This window comes from Pyrus communis, chromosome 17, assembly GCF_041283825.1.
Source record: "Pyrus communis isolate YQ-2024b chromosome 17, ASM4128382v1, whole genome shotgun sequence".
Lineage (NCBI taxonomy): Eukaryota > Viridiplantae > Streptophyta > Magnoliopsida > Rosales > Rosaceae > Pyrus > Pyrus communis.
In genome coordinates this window covers 26,543,042-26,553,312 of record NC_142581.1, presented here as the reverse complement: position 1 = coordinate 26,553,312, position 10,271 = coordinate 26,543,042, and the positions used below count along the sequence as shown (strand labels likewise).

The following is a 10,271-nucleotide window of genomic DNA, read 5'->3' as shown; positions in this document are numbered from 1 at the left end:
TGTGTGTGTGTGTATAACGATCAGTTGTACATCCCTACAGGTGACCATGTTCATATATATTAATTAGCTGTAGTTTTTCTATTTAAACACCACTATTCATCTAGTTCACCTCGCCACCTAAGTTTCATTTTCTTTTAATTTTTAATTGTATCAAAAGAAGAAGAAGAAAAAAAAAAAAAAAAAAAAAAACAAACAACGAGGATACATCACTTGAGTTTATTCAAAAGCAACATATTGGTTTATATTGAATAACACAGAAGAGACAAAAAGATGTTGGTCTATAATGAAGTTCAGAAATTAGGGAAGCATGGGAGGCTATGCTAGGGTGTTTATGGATGTGTAATTGGTCTTTGTGGGCATTTTTGGAAGAAATGTAGTGAACTTAGAAAAGTTTAAATTTAAAAATTTAAAAACGTAGTGTAGATAAAAATTGGGATAAACTTGCTACTTAGTACTACGGTCTAGTGGTATTTCTCTTCACTTGTAAGTGAGAGGTCTCAGGTTAGATTCTTGCTAAAGGTGAGTTTGAATCACTTTATTGCTAGCCTATCATGAGATTAAGCCGGTGCCCTTCCCCCTTAGTGTAGATAATATTGTTTGTTCAAAAAAAAAAAAGTAAACTTAGATGAAAAATGGTTATGTGATTGTATTTCTAATGAAAAAATTCGCTTAATTCATTAAGAGAGCTGCTAGACCTATCCCGTTGTCTTATTTCTCCACCCATGTTATATTTACACCCACTATAAAAAGTTAAAAAATTAAAATGTTATTTTCCCACCCACTATTATTCCTAAACTAGCCCTATATATAATTAGAGATAAATTTATCTTAAAAAAGAATATAAACAAATAATATTACCCTCTTCTAAAAGCCAGAAGAAAAAAAAAACAAAAAAAACAAAAACCGTTTCCTTTCCAAATTCCAACTAGGGTGGGAATGAAGAATTCTGGGTTTTCGTTCGTTGCTTTTCCCCTTGTCTTCTTTTTCATATTCATTTCCCCTTTCCAAATTCCAAGGGCTCGTCCAAGGAAAAGTTCAAAAATAAAGAAACATGAATGTATTTGTTTTCGGAGTTCACTTAGGTTACAAAATTAAAATAATTAATTGAAACCAAATGTTCAAAAACGAACCAAAGATGAAGCAATGGAGTTCATCACCATCAAAAGGCTTAGAAACAATGTGTGCCCAGTATGAAGCAAATGGTGTGAGATTTGTGTTTCACCTTATGGTTATTCGAAGGGCAATTAATTATATAAAATTCAACAATACCGTAGAAAGGAAAAGAGGGAAATGGTTATTCAAGGAAAACTCATTAAAAAACAAATCTCCCCTAACCTAATGGAAACGAATTCCAGGAATTATATAGGAAAATGTGAAACAAATTGCACCCTAACCTAATGCAAAATCAAATAAAAAGTCACGCGATGCTTCAACTGTACGATGTCGACAAATCAAGATGATCCACATGAAATTATCTTTTACCTCTTCGACGGAAACATAATCATCTACTGCTTCCATAGAAATGTCATCTTGAAAGTTCATTCTTTTTGCTTTCTTTGAATAAAAGGAGATGGGAAGGATGAGTTAGGGTTTAAGGGAGACAAATTTTCTAAACATAGAGTGAGAGTTATCACGCCCAAACTTTTCATTTTTTTCTTTTGTATAAAAAAAAAAAAAAAAAAAAAAAAAGTAATGCAAAAGGGGGTAATTAAGGTCCTTATTAGTCATTTTACAAATTGACAAATTTGTGATTAAAAATGTCATAAAAAGGTGGGTGTGAAGATAAGAGATTGGGGTGGGAATAACACCTTTCTTAATTAAAACTCCTGTATGAATTTGTTAAATTAAAATCATGTGATGTTACACACTGGCCCATATGTGGATATTATGTCAATTTCCCTTTCTTAGTTAACCCAGTTTAGAATTGAAAGGTAAAATTTGAATGGTTAGTTTTGTATAAATAAAACTATTAAAAATACTAAAATTTGAACGAATCATCCTCCGTTAAACTCGAAACTGACTGGAACTCCTTGTTTTGATGGCATCTTGTGTTGTAATACTATTGGATTTTGGCATCTTGTGTGGTAATATGTTTAGTAATTGAACCTCGAGTTTGATTTAGTTTGTCTCTCAAACTAGTGTTGCTCATTCCTGTATATATATACGTGTAAAGAATTCCTGTGGAACAAAACGTTCAAAATGTCCCAGGTGCGTGAAAGTGAAACCCTTGAAGATAAGGTGGTCGAAATCCTGTCCAGGTTGCCGCCCAAGTCTCTGATGCGATTCAAATGCACACGCAAGTCTTGGTGCACTCTCATCAATAGTTCAAGCTTTGTTGCCAAACACCTCAGCAATTCCATCGACAACAAACTCTCATCCTCTACTTGTATCCTTCTCAGCCGTTCTCAGATGCCGGTTTTCCCGGACAAAAGTTGGAAATATGAAATTTTATGGTCAATGATTTATCTTTCCATTGATAGTGATCATCACAACCATCATTATGATGTTGAGGACCTAAATATACTGTTTCCATTGGAAGATCATCATCCTGTAATAATTCGCGGTTATTGCAATGGGATTCTCTGTGTAATAGCAGGGAAACTTGTTATTATTTTATACAATCCTGGAACCGGGGAATTCAGGAAACTTCCCGATTCATGCCTTCTTGTACCCCTTCCCAAGGAAAAATTCCAATTGGAGACAATCTCTGTAGGATTGGGATTTGGTTATGATTGTAAAGCTAAAGAATATAAGGTTGTGCAAATTATAGAAAATTGTGAGTATTCAGATGATGAGCGAACATTTTATCATAGTATTCCTCTTCCTCACACGGCTGAGGTATACACCATAGCTGCTAACTCTTGGAAGGAGATAAAGATTGATATATCAACTAAAACTTATCCTAGTTCTTGTTCAGTGTACTTGAAGGGATTTTGTTATTGGTTTGCAAGCGATGGTAAGGAATACATACTTTCATTTGATTTAGGTGATGAGATATTTCATAGAATACAATTGCCTTCTAGGAGAGAATCCAATTTTAAGTTTTATGATCTTTTTCTGTATGATGAATCCATCACTTCTTATTGCTCTCGTTATGATCCAAGTGAGGATTCTAACTTATTTGAAATATGGGTAATGGACAACTATGACGGAATTAAGAGTTCATGGACAAAACTCCTAACCGTTGGACCCTTTAAAGGCATTGAGTATCCATTGGCACTTTGGAAATGTGATGAGCTTCTTATGCTTGCCTCCGATGGAAGAGCCTTCTCTTATAATTCTAGTACCGGAAATCTCAAATATCTTCATATTCCTCCTATTATCAAAGAGGTTATTGAGTTCGAAGCTCTTAGTTATGTGGAAAGTATTGTTCCGATCATGTGAGTTGAGGGCAAAGTTTCATTTTTCTCCTTTAAAATTTATTTACTTTGTGGCCTTTGTAGTATGTTTGCTTATCATGGGCGGCCTTTAGTTTTTGTGATTTCCACATTTTGTGATGTTTTTGAAAGTGTACTATAACTATCTTTTTGGAGTGAATTAATAATTTATCAATTTCCTTCGTTCCCCTTTTTTTTTTCTTCGAAATTCCCTTCTTAAAGGCCTAAAAAGTTATTACTCATTTAATATAATCAAGTTAAACCTTCTACCGCATACATAATTGCTCTCCTAAGGTCTTCATTTTGAGGACGTGAGGTCCTTTTCCATAGAGGTCATTTTCCATATAAGTCCTCAGATTAATCAAATGGTAGATTAAGCTATCAACTTAAATAATTCTTGTTATACTGAACATAATAGTTTTACAAAGTGATTAAAATAAAACAAAATTCTCGCGTGAAATCTTCCCTCTTCTTCCCCTATAGTCTATCTCCTCCGCATCCCCTTCTCTCTCAATCTCTTTCTCTTGATTGTTCACTCCCCTTATGTCCTCTAAAGTTTTTTTTCATTGTCATGTACAAAAAAAAGGAAGAGAGCCCTATTTCAAAAATTTCACCATTTTTGGAAAATTTCATATGGAAAAGCGTTCATGTGTTCAAGAAGGGGATTCCAATTTTTGAAACTACACAACCTCCAATTTTTTGGTGCTTTGTAACCAAATGGGTTTAAACTAATTAATTATATTAATTCTTCAAATATATGTTAAAAGTATGTATTACGTGTATTAAACATGAAAAGTACGTACATACATGTTTAAACGTGAAAAGTAAGTACGTACATGTTTAAAACGTGTATTGTACATTGGACTTTTAAAAACATTCTCTTTAACGAATAATTAAAATATGTATGGAAAACGGAAGTATTCTTAAAAAAATGTTATAACCCGAACCTTAGAGTAATGTACTTTATTTTCGAGAAGTGTGAAATGACCAATATGCCTCTAATTGAGAATCTTGAATAATTGTGGACCTTTGAGTTAAACTCTAATTTCTCATGTGTTCCTATTTATTAAAATAGTTTCATACTCACTAGTGCGTGGGCGCAAGCGGAATCGAATTTGAAGTTATTTGAGTTAGAATTTTTGAATGACGGAGGGCATGTTAGTAATTTCAGTAGGGAAATATTTGAGTGGGACATAGTTGAATCTTGGTGTCACTCTCTCCTTCATTTCTGAAACAAACTCCCTCTCTCACTCTTAGTCTCTCACTCTCTCTAACTCCATTGTGAAACCACCCTTACCAATCACTATCCCCCAGATTCTGTCCAAATTGATCTCGACTTAAAACCATCAAATTCTGAATCACCATGGCTTAAGGAGTTGATTGATCAATTTGCACTAATGTTTTAACGACGGGAGGAATTTGAAATCGAAGCTTTGAGCTCTCTAGCGAGTTTCAAGTTAAAAGTCGATAATTCGATCGTTGCTCGAGCTTGGATTTCATTCCAACGATCTCCAGACAACCTTTTCTAACTCTGTAGATGAATTTTGAGTTAGAAATCGAGGTTTATAAGTTTTAACCCCTGTGTTCGAGAACGACTCGAGCCAATCCCGATATTCCTTCCTTGCGTGCATGTGAAATTTTAGTTTCTAACCTCTGCATTCTCTGTGTTTGATCTCCAGAAGCTGGTGGTGTTCTCTGGCCAAACTCCGTTGAATCCGAGGTGGATCGGATCTCCCTTAGCTCAAATTTGAACCTTGGTTAGTTTCCTGAAGTCGTCCTGAAATTTAGGTGAAAAATTGGATGAAAATCTGTTGACTTCGAGCTTGAGCCCTCTGACCGGTTTATGGATTTTTCTGCAGATCCGAAGACGAGCACGGTGGTAGAGAGGGATTCCATTAGAGCTAACAAAATCTCTGATGGCGAAGCTATATTTTGTTAACTTTCTTAGATTTTCGATGACCGGCCCGTCTTTGACAACATCAACTGTGAAGTCTATTCGCTGCTCGCGGCAGTGAGTACATGCATCCACTGGCGACCAACCGACGTGTGACGGCGCATGACGTCATTGTGGCGGCGCGTGACAACGCATGATGGTAGCGACGCATGATGGCGCGTGCGGCTGCTCGTGGGGAGCCAAGACCTAATCAAAGGTTATTCGACGTCCCGAATCACATGGTGTCCTCTGTATGTACAAATTTGGTGTCGTTTATGACATTTAAGTGAAAGAAAGTAGTGAACCTATTGGATTTTGCAAGTTGTATATTCATCACAAAAAAGAAGTACAAGAGACCTAACCAATATATATGTGCTGGAGAAAAGGAACAAGACCTCCTATCCCTCCTTCATTTACGCCTAAAGCTAACAAGCAAAGTAAACATCAACAAGATAGATATCCGTTGAATTAAGGGGATTGACAACGATGGTAGAAAACAGCCACTCTACATGGTACATCAAATCATCCCCCTAAAACTAGGTTAACAACTTTGTACAGTGGATATACAACCTACGCCTAGTTGACATAATTGACATACTTCTTCCAATACTCCCCCTCAAGCTGGATCAAATGGGTTAATAATCTAAGCTTGAACAAAAGACACTGAAAAACAACGGATGTCAATCTTTTTGTGAAAATATCTGCTAGATGATCATGATTGCGTGTGTAGTGAGTATCGATCACCTCGGATTGAACTTGATTTTGAAAGTAGTGACAATCAACCTCAATGTGTTAGATTCGTTCATGGAATACAGGATTCAATGCAATGTGCATCGTAGCCTGATTATCACAGTGCAGAGACATAGCTTGCTAATGAGAAAAACCTAAGTCCAACCGAAGGCTTTTTAGCCAAGTAAGTTCATATGCGGTCGATGCCATAGCACTATACTCTGCCTTTGCCCCTACACTGTGATAAGAGCCAAGTGCAAAAACACTTTGTTTCTTGCTTTTCCAGGTAACTAGGTTGCCTCTCACAAATGTACAGAAACCAGTGGTAGACTTGCGCTTAAGAGAATTTCCCGCCTAATCAGCATCAGTATAGCCTGAGATACGAGTGTGACTACGGTTGCGCATAAGAATTCCTCTACTAACAGAACCCTTGAGGTAACGGAGCACATGATGACAATCTTCAAATGAGCCATGGTTGGAGAGTGCATAAACTGGCTAACAAGACTAATGCCGTATGATATATGAAGACGTGTGATAGTCAGATAAATGAGTTTGCTTCGAGAAAAAGATCAATAACATACTTCTGTTGGTTGAGGAAGAAGCCCTTGTGAGAATGTGCCATCTTGATTCCCAGAAAGTACTTGAGAGTGCCAAGATCTTTGATTGCAAACTTGTTGTTGAGATACTGTTTAAAAGCATTAATCTCTAATATATTATCACCTGTCACAATTAGATCATCAACATAAATTAGCATAATGAATTTACCCACTGAGCTATAGCGAACAAATAGGGAGGAATCCGCAGTGCTTTGACAAAAACCAACCCTTTTCTAGAACATGACTTAGCTTGGCATATCATGCACATGGACTTTGCTTGAGACCATAAATGGATTTATGAAATTTGCACACCATTTATGGGTTATTTGATTAAGGATGGCATGGGGGAAGCTGCAGTAAACCTCTTCTTCAAGTTCACCATGCAAAAAAGCATTTTTAACATCCATTTGAAAGAGAGGCCATGCATTATTAATTGCAACTGACAACAACAGCCTAACAATGTTCATTTTTTTTTTTCCATGGGAGCAAATGTCTCCCTACAATCAACCCCATAGGCTTGTGTAAATCCTCAAGCAACCAAGCGAGCTTTATGCCTTTCAATCGTGCCATCTAATTGAAACTTAGTTTTGTACACCCAACGGCTCCCCACTACTTTTTTTCCCTTTGGAAGTTTTACTATGGTCCATGTGTGATTTTCATGAAGAGCTTGAAGCTCCTTTGCCATGGCAGTTCTCCACTCACTATGAAGATTGGCTTCTTAAAAACTTTGTGGTTTGTGAGCTTCATTAATGGCACTTAGGAATGCAGCAAAAGATGGTGAGACTTTGCTATAATTGTAAACATGAAAATTTTGTATCGAATGAAACGGGAACATGTGTACAAAGTAGATTTATATTGATGAATTTGTAGGGTTACAATCTCTGTTTATAATTTTCCTCTGATTCAGTCTTCAAATTTGATGTAAATGTGGAGGTTGTTGATCCAAGGGTCGTGATGACTTGATCTCGAACGAATGATTGAACGATTGCTTCAAGTTTTGAGCTTGAAACAATGCAAATGAACGTCGTTACAAGTTTTGAGCTTGCGACAAAGTCTTAAAGGAATCGACACAAGTGCTTGTTAATTATTCAAGGAAGTGCTTTGGCTTTCGTTGTACATTATTCGAATGGAGCTTTGGCAATGTATTAGTCTTCAAAGATTTGGTAGAGATTCTACTTTGGTGAGAATTTCAGCCCTTCAATGTAGAATTGTCAACCTTGTGCTTATCTTGGGACCTTATATTTATAGACTTCCAAAGCCATGCCTTTGGGTGGATTTGGCTTTGATTTGTATCTTGATTGGTCCATGGGAGAATTTAGGCATGTTTTGTGTCTTAATTTCAGCCACTTTCCCTTACCTTGGCCAAATTATAGGGCTTGTTACCTATTTTGTGAGCAATCTTCAATTCTTGCTTGTTTTATAAAAATGCTTTAGCTTTCTTTCTAGTTTTGGCAGCAACTTGGACCCCTTGCCGATTTTAAGAGGGATTTTCTCCCTTTTGCTGACTTTTGGGAGGGTTTTGTACTTCCTTTGATTTGTGTCCCATGTCATTGATGACTTGTCCATTTGTGATGAGTCATATGCCACGTGGAGCTTTGTGATGCATCATTTGAAGTCCTGCAATGTGAATGTTCTAACTCAAGGGTTGTTGAGACTTGATCTTGAATTAGCTTGCTTCTTCAAGGGCCATAGAGGCATATTTCTTGAATTGACATGATGAATTTCGTCAAGGGCCATTGAGGCGTATCTCTTGAATGAAACATTTCTTCAAGGGCCGTTGAGGCTTGGTCTTAAATGAAATGAAAATTTTCTTCAAGGGTCGTAGAGGCTTGATCTTGAATGAAAATTTTAAAAATGGATAAATTGGCACATATTTATTGTGTGTATTGATTCTCCATGAGCTTGATGAAGAACACGAATGTTTAGATGTTTGACAGAGTTCTGGATGTCCGGAGCTTTGACTTGCTTCCTTTTGCTCCTCCCGCTCATGAATGAGTGGCTAGCATTTATAGGCAAAGAATTGGGTTTGGTTTGGAAGACCCATTTAGAGCATTAAGTTCGCCATGTTGCTTTATTTTGAACGGCTTAGACCGATGTGCCTTAGTCATGTCGTTGGATTCTTTTGTGCTGAAACATGATGATGGAGGAACTCACACATGCATGTGGTGTGACTTGAATTTTCTAGTATGACAAATGTATATTTTTTTTTTCATGTCAAATGACGACACCAATCAATACTTTTTTTTTTTTTTAGGAAACTGGTAACTAGGATAACTAGGGCCGAAGCCAAAGAATTACAAAAGGCTACCATAGACCAAAAAACACCATACATAATGAGAACTAGGCAGAGAGCTAAGACCCAAAGACTACTCCAGGTCACCTTAAACTCATTACAAAACAGAAAAACTAGGATGAAGGGCAGGGGAAGCCATCCTTGTTAAGTACAGGTACAAACGAAGATGAGGGTCTTAGAACCCAGACTAAGTCGCTCATCTCCACACCCACACGCGGCACCATAAAGTCAGCCGCTTTATTGCTAGTTATCCACACCCAGGCCCAAGTACATGACCTGAAATCTTGACCTCCCTCCCGAATCTCCAACAGAGTTGGATAAACCTCCCAGTTCCCTTGATCCAAGTTTCCACTCAACTAAAAGACGAGAGCCCTTGGATCTGATTCAACCACAATATCCTCATAGCCCCACCTCTTCACTATCCTACACCCCTCCAGAATCCCATTTGCCTCCGCAACCAGTGCACTTGAGGCCCTAATTTCCTTCATTCTCATAGCCAAACATCGACAAGCAGAATCCCGAATAACCACCCCAATATGGCAGCCCCCTCTTATTCCTATCCAAGAGGCATCCACATTCGCTTTAAAAACACTATTAGCTACCAGAGACCACCGAGAAGGAACAGGCAACACCCCATTCAATGAAACTTGCGACGTGCCTATGCTTGAGATAGCTTCGCTGAAGGAAGAGACAGCCATAAAGACAGTACGGGTAGTCCTACCCGAGGAAGGTTGTTTAGCTTTGAAGACCGCCTCGCACCTAGCCTTCCATATTGACCAACATATTGACCAACATGTAAACACAGTATAGGCTAATGATTTCCTCTTCTCAACATTGTGTCCCGAGAGAGATCTCTATATACCATCAAGCCATGAAGAGAGTGTAGTTACCACGGGCTTCACAATTCTCATACCTAGAGCACCCCCCAAACCACACTTTGTCCACCCAAGGGCATAGGAGTAAGACATGCTCAATAGACTCCTCTTGAGAATTGCAAATGGGACATAAAGGGGTAGTAGCACACCTACGGAGAAAAAGGTTCATCTTTGTAGCTATGGCCTCACATAATGCTCTCCACATAAAATGTCTAATTTTTTGAGGGGAGGGCATGGACCACAACCTTTTCCAGACATCAACATCGACAACTAACGAAGAAGAGGGTTATTGCACTCGCACTCTACAATTTAAATCGTGGATCCAGTGATATCCTAACTTAACCATGAACCTATCCCTAGGATCATGCGGCCAAATCAGATGGTCATCCTTCTTGGGGTCACCAATAGGAACATCCAGAATCGCCACTCTATTCCTCTCATCCACCAAACCATCAACATTTGCCACCT

General features: G+C 37.8%; 1 non-coding gene and 1 pseudogene across 1 annotated transcript; one reads left to right on the top strand and one right to left on the bottom strand.

The window, feature by feature from the left end:
- Positions 1–1,098: 1,098 nt before the first annotated feature.
- Positions 1,099–1,245, bottom strand: LOC148689736 (small nucleolar RNA snoR138). Its single transcript, XR_015958870.1, has one exon. It is a non-coding gene; the product is annotated as a small nucleolar RNA snoR138 (small nucleolar RNA).
- A 954-nt stretch (positions 1,246–2,199) lies between these two features.
- Positions 2,200–5,316, top strand: LOC137707873 (F-box/kelch-repeat protein At3g06240-like; annotated as a pseudogene).
- Positions 5,317–10,271: the final 4,955 nt, after the last annotated feature.